A 6,000-nucleotide genomic window follows, 5' to 3' on the forward strand; every position below is an offset into this window, starting at 1 on the left:
GTTTATGGAGATAGAATTAGTTAGAAGATGTTGACGTTGATAGTGTTTTTAGGAAGAAATTCTCTGAAAAAATGTAACAATTACTATAATATATAATTATCTCTTGAATCAGTGTATATGTCTTGATGTAGAAGATTTTTTCCCGCTGTACATTTTGTTAGGCACATCTGAGTTTCTTTTGCCTAATAGAAATGGAACAATCTTTGTTTCAAATTTTAAAATTGTAGATGATTTGACTAGTCTAGTTAAGTATAACTAGGGTGGTGTGGTATATGAGTACTTGGTTGGTAGTTTGTGTAGTGCGTCAGTTGTTTTGAAGAAGCAATTACATCGAAAATACTTCCATGTTGTGGCATGTGTATATTTATTGCAGGTAATTCATTGTAACTTACTTTTTCTTGAATTTAATGTTGTAGCATTTTGTTTTTTGTTATGAATATGTTACTTAGTTTTAAATTAATTGTATAATTGTATGTTGTAGCTATGTGCTTTTGATCACTTCTTGTTTGTGAAGAGAAAGAGTGTAGCTATGAAATCCAAATTTCCAAGGTTGCTACGTTGGATTGATTATAAAATTTGAGATGTGTCAATAAGAAGTAGTTTCAAAAATAATTTGGTACTTTATATTATTTTTTTGTTAATGTTTTTTGTGTGAGTAGTTTAGCAATTTAATGATGTTGTTTCTTTGAAATTAAATTTCAAATTGTGCATGATGTTTGTCTTTCTAAGGAAGAACTAGGTGTGTTAGTTGTGAAAGAAGCTTTATCAAAAGGTGATGGTGAGTATGACAAAAGAAAGAGAAAAGACTGTGTCTCTGGTGGAACCAAAAAAAGGAGCAGCTTATGAGTGTACTTGAACAACAGCAACGTGATATTCATGAACTTGCTGGAGCCATTTGTAAATTAAAATCAACTTTGGATGAGAGGAAAAAAAAGAACTGAAGATGAATTTGTTTCTCCTATTAATTTGGATGAAGCACATGTTCCAAGTGAAGAGCAACATATCCCTGAACGACAAGCATGATGGAAGACTCATGTGAAACGAAATGCCTTAAGAACTGAAAAGAACGACTTAATAGGCAGTTCTCAGGTATTATGTTCAGCAACGAAGTCAAAAAATTCCCTAATTCTACTACGAAAGCCCTATTAGATGACAATGAACACAACTTCAATAATTTTAGGATGATTCATCCGCACATTCCTATTAAAAAAAACAATCATTTCAAATGCAAAGTACTCGTTCGACTATGAAATAACAAGCTTAACTTCACCTACCTTCATCAACTAACCATTTTGGGAATAACAGGCTTCACAGAGGGGTTTCTGACAAAAATCTAGCGGCCAACGATTGATTATGTGAAAGGGTTTCAATGAAGCAAAAACACGGCGACGAAGCATGCAGCCAAGCCTTGCGCCCAACGGTACCAACCAATTTTTGGCGAACCAACGACGTCCAACAACCTAATCCACTCTCGATTTCTCCGCTCTCCGCTCCGATTGCTACCCAAACTAAATATAACGAGAAGAAACTCTGTGGAAGAAGAAACTTTGAGGAAGAAGAAGCTTTGTGGAAGAAAAGGAGGGAAAACGTCTCTACAAACTGTTCTTCTTTTACGCGAACACGGCAGTTAATTTTTTGAATATCTTCTTTGCCTTTCACGCGTGTGCACTTTACACTACCTACGTTTGCAGTCTACCTCAAATAACATTCACACTTTTAAAAAAATAAAATAAAGGATGTAACATAGGCGAATAAGAATGAGGTCAAAAATCAGGTCATTGTATCATTATCCCAAGGAATAATCGTTTAGGCACACCAACATATGCTGGTCCAAATATCCTAATTAATGACTTCAACATGTGACTTTTAGTAAGATTCCAATATGTTTTTTTTAGTCTTTCAGATTGTTTGCGAGTGAAATTATGTTTTCTGATGAAGGAATTCTTAACGACATTTTTTTTAGTTTTATGAATATATATATATATATATATATATATATATATATATATATATATATATATATATATATAAATATAAAGAGATTCCTTATTTTGTGTCCACTTTTTTTAATTTCTATTTCACCCTTTCTAATATAATAAATTATTTATTATTTTTAAAATAATTTAACATGTAACCGTTATTTTACCGTTTGTTTTTCTATGCAACAACATCATTTCATTACTGTTTCTTTCATGAAGTTGTCTTACCTTGCTTATTGGCTTTGCTTTCACACTCACTTTGTTGATGCTATTTATCTTCATTGGACAAAAAAAAAGTATTTTCTTTTCATTTATGGTTATCTCTATTGAATCTCCATTGAATGCCAAATTGTCCAATTTATGATTAATTGCTTTTCATGTTTTTTATTGTTTCTAATGTTTCAATTTTTTTTCCTATCTTTTTTTAATTCATTATGGTGGACAAGAAATCAACCAAGATGTTGTTGGCAAGTCCGGAAAATTTCCTCTATCGCAGTGGGAACGATGAGAAATGAAATTTAAATCTTTTAACAAAAAATACTTATAATCTCACTATTAATTTTTTGTGGGCATCTTCTTTATGGTTGTTTTTTTATAGATTCCGTTAAGGAGGCGGAGAATTGTGCGACGGTGAAGGATATTATTTATTGTTAGGGTTTGTGTATTGTTTTTTATGAATTTAATAAGTTTCATAGGAAACCATGAGTGAGAGAAGAAAGTGTAAGGCTAGATTGATGTGCAATTTGCATACATTTCGCACAGTGTTTGTTTAATGGTTTCAAGCCTTTCCACTGGTTCAAGCGTTTAATCTGGAAGAGAAATCCAGCAAGTGCACCAAATCTCATTATAAAATTATTTTTATTTTAAATTATTTTATAACTTTACAACAGAAATACTTTTCCTTATCAGTATTTGTAACTGTTTTTAACTTTTTATTATTTAGTAACTTTACAACCAACATATTTTTCGTTATAAGGTTAAAAGTTTACGAGATAAATTTTTTTTATTTAAAATAATTTTTACTTATAAATTTTATAACTTTAGGGTTTAAAAAAAATTTTACTTATAAATATTTTTCATTATATGTTTTTAAAAAAATTTCATTCTTTTTTAAGTTTACAACATAAATATTTTTCATTATAAATATTTTTAATTTTTAATCACTTTATAAGTTTACAAGATTAATATTAATAATTTTTTGCTTAATTCATCTTTTGGTCCTCTAATGATGAGTGGTTATTTTGGTCCTTATTTTTTTTAGGTTCATTTTTAATCATTTTATAAGTTTACTTGATAACTATTTCTATTTTTTAATAATTTTTTAAGTTTATTATATAAATATTTTTTATTATAAGTTTTTAAAATTTTCTTTATTTTTTAAGTTTACAGTGTAAATAGTTTTCATTATTAGTATTTATAATTTTTAATCACTTTATAAATTTACAACATTAATATTTTTAATTTTTAATTATACATCAATATTTTAAATTTTTAATCATTTTAGAAGTTTACCTGATAAGTATTTCAAATTTTTTATTAATTTATAAATTTACAACATAAATATTTTTCACTACTGTTTTTAACTTTAAATTATTTAATAACTTTACGATAAAGATATTTTTCATTATAAGTTTCACATTTTATAAGATGAATATTATTCATTCAAAATATTTTTAAATTTTTATTAATTTATAAGTTTACATGAATTTTTTTCATAAATATTTTTCATTATAACTATTTTTATTTTTTATTGACTTTATAAGTTTCGAAGATTAATATTTTTAATTTTTAATTACATAACAATGTTTTAAATTTTTAATCATTTTATAAGTTTACAACATTTATACACAACATCACTTTATTTTATCATTACAATTCATTTTTTTTAGAACTTAGAAATTTTTAAACATGTTGTATTATTTTAAAATTGACAAATTACTTTTTTTAATTACAAATATCTTTTTTTTTTCTTCAGTAACTTGCTAACCAGCCTGTCATCTTCTGCATTTGCTACTCTTCATTGTTACATCAAATCAAATTTTGTAGTCTTTCTGCTCACACATTTAGGTACTTCTTCATACATCATTATCTTCCTTTACTTTTATTTGTTGTACATATTATGTACTACTTTCATTGTCCTTCTTTTCATTCATTACTTTCTTCCAAGTAATAGATTTTTAAATTTATATTAATTTTGGATTTATTATTTATTGTTTTTGGTTTAAATAGACAACATACCTAAATGGAAAATATTCCTTCTAACAAATCAACATCAGAACAACAAAGACAAAGATGGAGAATAAATGCTACAAATAGAAGACGTAGAATGACTCCCCAACAAAGACTTATTGAACAATCTAAAAGAAGGAAAAATAATCCTGAAAACACAACCAACATTGTGTTAGAAATATTTTATTATAACTTCAAAAATAAATAATAAAAATAAAAATTCTACTGTTACTTATGTTTTTATAGATCTTTAATTTATGGGTTAATGTTTTTAATGACTAAGGACTATATTCTTATTACTATTTACTTCTCTGTCTCCCTTTTCTACCTATAAATACCGCCTAAGTGTAAGAGGAAAAACAACAACAAATACTAGAGTTCTCTCAAAAGTTTTCTTCTTTCCTATATTATCTTTAAGACAGTGGTGTTCATAAGGTTCGGAGACCCTTCGCTACATTCGATCGATCTGATGGGTTGTTGTATCTGGGGAGAGAAACGCATATCATAAGAAACACATATCATTGTGTATTGATATATTTGTTTAGCCATGTGCAGTAGGAGCGTTTTCTCTAAAGGATAGTGTTATGCGTGTCTCAACCCAAGATATTTCTACTCATTTCCTTGTTTATTTATTTATTTATTATTATTATTATTATAATTGTTAATCTTTAATTAATATTCATTGTTTTATATATTGTCTTAGTATTATTATTGATTTAATAATTATTATTATATTATTTCATATTTTTATTATTATTAGTATTATTTGAGTAATCATTTTCTAACACATTGTCCAAATGCCAAATAGAGCTCCCCGATTGAGAATAACATCTATTCGACAAATGGTTCGGTCAGTAACTAATACAGGTAACATCACATTTTTCCTCATCACTATTATATGTCACTGGCCGAGAATGTCCTTTTGAGTATCCTCACATTCTTTTTAGTTATTTCCTTTAAACTATATATTTGATTTAAATAAAATTTAACTTATTTTTTAAATATTAGGTTATGGTTTGATCCCACAAAGGTTTGTAGGACGTAATGATAATGAAGCAGGACCAAGTAATACACACATTACTGCACTCAACATGGTTAGTCAATTTTATTCATCAATATTTAATCCATGTTATTTACTTACCATTTTATGAAATTTTTTCATATTTACATTTATTATGCTCCATGCTTTCACATAACAGGTACTACTCATGCACCACAAAAGTTTGAAGAATATAATGTATGTGAAGCATTGTCAAGTACTTCACCTGTCAGTAACATAGATTGTGGTCAATACACTATATCCTTTGTATTATGTATAAGAATAAAAAAACGTATTTAAACAATAATGTATTCTAACAATCTTAAAAATATTTCATAAATAATTACATTTACTTACGCTTAAACACAAAAATTATATCTAACTCTATACAAAAAAGTAGAATACAACTTATTTGTTTAGGTTTAAACCCACCTCATCACTATTATGTCATTAGCTGAGAAAATCCTTTTGAGTATGCTTGCATTCTTTTTAGTTCTTTCCTGTAAAGTATATATTTGATTTAAATAAAATTTATCTTATTTTTTAAATATTAGGTTATGGTTTTACCCCGCAAAGGTTTCGAGGACGTAATGATAACGAAGCAAGACCAAGTAATACGCACATTACTAACACTGAACATGGTTAGTCAACTTTATTCATCAATAGTTCATCCATGTTATTTACTTTCCATGTCACAAAATATTTTCATTTTTTATTTATTATTCTAGGATGCGTAATTATGATTTTGATATA

This window comes from Vigna unguiculata, chromosome 11 (assembly GCF_037176805.1).
Source record: "Vigna unguiculata cultivar grain cowpea cultivar isolate G323 ecotype 2 chromosome 11, ASM3717680v1, whole genome shotgun sequence".
In the NCBI taxonomy this organism is placed as follows: Eukaryota; Viridiplantae; Streptophyta; class Magnoliopsida; order Fabales; family Fabaceae; genus Vigna; species Vigna unguiculata.